Source organism: Bubalus bubalis, chromosome 19, assembly GCF_019923935.1.
Source record: "Bubalus bubalis isolate 160015118507 breed Murrah chromosome 19, NDDB_SH_1, whole genome shotgun sequence".
Lineage (NCBI taxonomy): Eukaryota > Metazoa > Chordata > Mammalia > Artiodactyla > Bovidae > Bubalus > Bubalus bubalis.
The window spans coordinates 33028162-33034169 of record NC_059175.1 but is presented as its reverse complement, the minus strand read 5'-3'; positions in this window follow the sequence as shown (position 1 = coordinate 33034169).

Genomic DNA, 6008 nt, shown 5'->3' with positions numbered 1-6008 from the left:
AGGGCTTCCCTCGGGGCTCAGACCGTAAAGAATCCTCCTGCAATGCAGGAGATTCAATCCCTGGGTTGATCTCTGGGCCAGGAAGATCCCCTGGAGAAGGAAATGGCAACCCATTCCAGGATTCTTACCTGAAAATCCCATGGACAGAGGAACCTGGTGGGCTACAGTCCATGGGGTCACAAAGAGTCAGACATGACTGAGTGACTAACACTTTCACTACTTTTCACTTGAGGTTGACTAGCTTGGTTTTCTTCTTTCATAATAATAATTTCTCTACCCAGATTGTTTGTTTTAAAATGAAAGAATTGTTCATTTACTCTTCCCCAAAATAAATCTCATGGAAAAGCCAAGGCTTAGCAGGTGTTCTGAAGTTGGGCTCCGTAGCCTGGCTACTCACAGGGGGCTGCCTGTCATAGCAGCAGGAGCAGAATTAGGGAGTTTGTCTGAAAGTTAGAATCTGGGGCCCTATCCTTGTTTTCCTTTTTCAGAATCTGCATTTTATTGAGATTCTGGTAATTGTGTGTACAATAAAGGTTGAGAAGTACAGGTGAGGGGAGTCCTAGAAATTTCTCTAGGGATCCCAAGGAGATCTCATAGAAGGGAGACAAAAAACCACTGGCCTTTCCCTTATGAAAGCCATCTGTAATACACTGTTTTGTGAGTTTCACTTTTCTTTTTTAAAAGTAGATAAATAAAAATGTTTAATTGGAGTTTCAATAGCAAACTCTTAAAAATTAATACCGTGAATAGACAGAAAAGTAGAACAATGTAATAGATCTGAAAAGCACTATGAACCAACTCAATGTAATTAAGGTTTATACAATTTTCACACAACAGCAGGATACAAATTCTATTCAAATTCCCATAGACTATAAATCTAGACATATCCAGGGACATAAAGCAAGGTGCAAAAATTTCATGGTCTAAAGATCTTGAAATCATCCAGAGTCTGTTCTTATTACCATGGAATTATGTTAGAAATCAGTATCAAAAGCTATTTGAAAATAACCCACATATTTTCAAGTGTAATGTGACAATTACCAAGAGAGATCTTTAACTTAGCTATTGAAAGCCTCAATAAAATTAAAAGACTAAAAAAAAAAAAGAAGGTGATTGCAGAGAATAAAGCATTTAGATGAGAAATTAATATCAAAATGAGAAATTCATATAAAAGATAATTTAAAAATCACATATATTTAGAAATTAAATATATACTTTTAAATCATGGGCAGACATCTTGGAGTGTGAAGTCAAATGGGCCTTAGGAAGCATCACTATGAACAAAGCTAGTAGAGGTGATGGAATTCCAGCTGAGCAATTTCAAATCTTAAAAGATGATGCTGTTGAAGTGCTGCACTCAATAAGCCAGCAAATTTGGAAAACTCAGCAATGGCCATAGAACTGGGAAAGGTCGGTTTTCATCCCAATCCTAAGAAAGGGAAATGCCAAAGAATGTTCTAACTATGATACAATTGCACTCATTTCACATGCCAAAGTTAATGCTCAAAATCCTTCAAGCCAAACTTCAACAATACAAGAACTGAGAATTTCCAGATGTACAAGCTGGGTTTAGAAAAGGCAAAGGAGCCAGAGATCAAATTGCCAACATTCTTGGATCATAGAAAAAGCAAGCGAATTCCAGAAAAACATTTAATTCTGCTTCATTGACTATGCTAAAGCTTTTGACTGTGTGGATCACAACAAACTGGAAAATTCTTCGAGAAATGGGAATACCAGACCACTTTACCTCTCTCTATAGCAACAGTCAGAACCAGACATGGAGCAATGAACTGGTTCAAAATTGGGAAAGGAGTACATCAAGGCTGTATATTGTCACCCTGCTTATTTAATTTATATGCAGAGTACATTATGTGAAATGCTGGGCTGGATGAATCACAAGCTGGAATCAAGACTGCCAGGAGAAATATCAACAGCCTCAGATATGCAGATGATACCACCCTAATGGCAGAAATTGAAGAGGAACTAAAGAGACACTTGATGAAGGTGAAAGAGGAGAGTGAAAAAGCTGGCTTAAAACTCAGCATTAAAAAGTGAAGATTATGGCATCTGGTCCCATCACTTCATGGCAAATAGATGGGGAAACAATGGAAACAGTGACAGATTTTATTATCTTGGGCTCCAAAATCACTGCTGAAAGTGACTGTAGCCACAAAATTAAAAGATGCTTGCTCCTTGGAAGGAAAACTATGACAAACTTAGACTGTATTAAAAAGCAGAGGCATCACTTTGCCAACAAAGGTCCATATAGTCAAAGCTGTGGTTTTTCCAGTAGTCATGTACAGATGTGAGAGTTGGACCATAAAGAAGGCTGAGTGCCAAAGAATTGATGCTTTCGAACTGTGGTGTTGGACAAGACTCTTGAGAGTCCTTTGGGCACCCAGAGTGCCAAACACTCATATAAATCCTTCTACATATACTAAGTTGGTTCAAACCAGTCAATCAACCCTTAATATTCATTGGAAGGACTGATGCTGAAGCTCCAATACTTTGGCCACCGTATGTGAAGAGCCAACTCACTGGAAAAGACTCTGATTCTGGGAAAGATTGAGGGCAGGAGGAGGAGAGGGCCACAAAGGATGAGATGAGATGATTGGATGGCATCATCAACTCAATGGACATGAATTTGAGAAACTCTGGGAGATAATGAAGGACAGGGAAGCCTGGCACGCTGCAGTTCATGGGATTGCAAAGAGTTGGACATGATTTAGTGACTGAGCAAGCAACAATCTAAGCAGCTATAACAAGGAAAATTAGAAAATATTTGTGACAGAATAAAAATGTAAAGAAGGACCTCCCTGGTGGTACTGTGGATAAGAATCTGCCTGCCAGTGCAGGAGACACAGGTTCAATCCCTGGTCTGGGAAGATTCCACAAATTACAGATCAATCAAGTCAGGTACCACAACTTCTGGAGCCCATGGCCTAGGGCCTGAGAGCCACAACTTCTGAGTTGGCGTGCTGCAACTACCAAAACCCATGCACACAGAACCTGTTCTGTGTTAACAAGAGAAGCCACAAAATGAAAAGCCCATGCACAGAAATAAAGAAATAGCCCCTGCTCACAACTAGAGAAATCTCCAGAGCAGCACTGAAGACCCAGTGCAGTGAAAAATTAATTAAGTAATTAATTTTTAAAAAACGGAAAGAGAATTTATCAGCATTTTTGTTGTAGCTGAACCTGCTTCAGTGCAACTAAATACAATGTGTAATCTTGAATAAGGTATGAAAGCAAGTAATAGGGACTAGCATAAAATTTTGGAGTTTCAATTATCTGTAAGTGCATCTTTAAGGTAAAGAAGATTGACAACTGTTATTTTCATCCCCATGAAGATTTCATTGTGAATTAGTTCATTAGATTGTTTGTGAGGGAATAAGTTTTCTCTGGAGTGGACAGGAGAAGGAAGCACGCCAGTAAGGAGAAGCTAGGCATCTGTACACAAAGTCCCCTGCCCAGCTTGGTCATTTGCTCATCTAACAGAGATGACTACAAGCAGGAGCTGCTGGTCATTTACACCACATGCATGTAGGGTCCTAGAATGAGACTAAATAACAGAATCGGGAGTGGGTCTATCAAAGGACGATTTGTATAAGAACTAAGGAAAACCATAAGATGACTTATTGAGAGAAGGAAAAACCAGGAAGATAAATTTGACCAGGACAAATGCCTTGGTTCTCAGAGGGGAGTAGAGATTTTGAGAACAGTATGGTGTCTGTCAATGGAATTAATTTCTGTCATAAGTCCATGGGGTGGGGCAGGAGTAGGGAGACAGAGAGAGAAAGAGAGAGGGAGTTGAATAAGCTCTTTGCCTCTGATCTTGGGGAATTATTGGAACACAAGAATGTAACATAAAGAGAGAAGCATTTCCTCATCTCTCTCTGCTTGGCAGCAGACCACTCACTGCTTTAGCACCTGAGGACTGCCTCTGTTCTGTTCAGTTCAGTTCAGTCGCTTAGTCATGGCTGACTCTTTGCAACCCCATGAACTGCAGCATGCCAGGATTCCCTGTCCATCACCAACTCCTGGAAATTGCTCAAACTCATGTCCATTGAGTCGGTGATGCCATTCAACCATCTCATCCTCTGTTGTCCCCTTTCTCCTCCTGTCTTCGATCTTTTCCATCATCAGGGTCTTTTCTAGTGAGTCGGTTCTTCACATCAGGTGGCCAGACTATTGGCACTTCAGCTTCAACATCAGTCCTTCCAAAGAATATTCAGAATTGATTTCTTTTAGGATTGAATGGTTTGATCTTGCAGTCTAAGGGACTTTCAAGAGTCTTCTCCAACATCTGATGCTCAGCCCAGGAAAAGCAGTGCCCACTGGGAGGATTGTTGGTTCTGATGGAGATATGGGGGCTTCCCTGGTAGCTCAGCTGGTAAAGAATCTGCCAGCAATGCAGGAGACCCTGGTTCGATTCCTGTGTCAGGAAAATCCCCCGGAGAAGGGATACGCTACTCACTCCAGTATTTTTGGGCTTCCCTGGTGGCTCAGATGGTAAAGAATCTGCCGGTAATGCGGGAGACCTGGGTTTGATCTCTGGGTTGGGAAGATGTCCTGGTGGAGGGCATGGCAACCAACTCCAGTGTTCTTTCCTGGAGAATCCCCATGGACAGAGGAGCTTGGTGGGCTACAGTCTATGGAGTCACAAAGAGTCAGACATGACTGAGTGACTAAGCACAGCACAGCACGTGGAGAAAGGGCTATGATTGGAGACTGTAGAGGGCATGCGATCAGAGTGTAGCAGCAGCCAGTAACCAGAGGCCCTGGATTTCTGCTTGGCACACAGAAAACTCCTTCTGGGGATGCAGGAAAGTGTAAGGAAGGAGACAGTCTTCCCAAAGGGTATGTGACCGGATCTCTTGTGTGGAAAGAAGAGCCTGTGGAATTTTCGTTAATGTATTCATGCAACCCCACTTATATCTGCAAGTGGATGAGGAATGGGAACACTTAACAAGAGGTTTGTTGAAGTTCAAAATGTAATCCCTCTCATACCCTTTCTCAGCTACTTTTCAACAGATGAATCATAACACAAGTTCCCCTGGGCACATATTCTGCACAAAGATTTGGAGTTGACTTTACAGCTAAGATAAGAGGTCTTAGTGTTTGAAGAGAACACCATGCAGTGTATTTTCCTTTAAATTCTCCCAGTGTTTTCAGTAGTTCTCCAAGGAATACAAGAGGTGGAGGATACTGCCTGCTACTTTTTTGATGCCTCATCACCATTCGACAGTGTTCCACATGTGCACAGCCTGATCAAGCACTTGTCTACCCTTCAATTGGGTCATAACCCATCATAGTTTCATTTCATTGTTTTCAAACATGTTTTAATAACTGCTATCCCCTGAGGATACAAAAATAGCGAACATGTGCCCCTTACTTTCAAAGCTGAAATCAAAGATTTATAACCTTTAGTTCAATGAGAAAAGAGTTATTGGTTCAAAATTAATATTTTCTGCCTTTTCCCCATGCCAAAATAGAAATGGGTCTGCAGGCACATTTTTATTTTTCCATAATGAAAGACTACAGTTTAATAACAGCTTAGCAGTTGTGTTGAGGCAAAAGATTTTTTTTTCTTCATTGTTTCTCAGTGAAACCCCAGGAGGTCAAGCTTCCACATTCTTCTGAGGGAAAAAGTGTGAGCGGAGGATAACAGTTTTGCCAACGAATGCTTGGAACTGCTAGCACTGGCGTTCTCCACCGCCCTCCCTGGGCTTCTCACCAGGGGCACTAAATCCCACTTTGTAGAATTTAATGTGGTTTTTACTATGTTTCACCTTTGCCTAAAGTGCCAGATGTTTCCAGGAATATTAATATTTCTATCCACAGGACTGAACGATGAACACGGTAGAAGAGGCCCAGTTACATTTAAGTTCACCCCCTGCCACTTAATTCCAGGACGGCCATTATTACTGAGATGACAAATATTGAACCACATGTTGACAGCCAATGTTGAAATGGCGCATCATGCCACAATATTACTTTTCACTAAA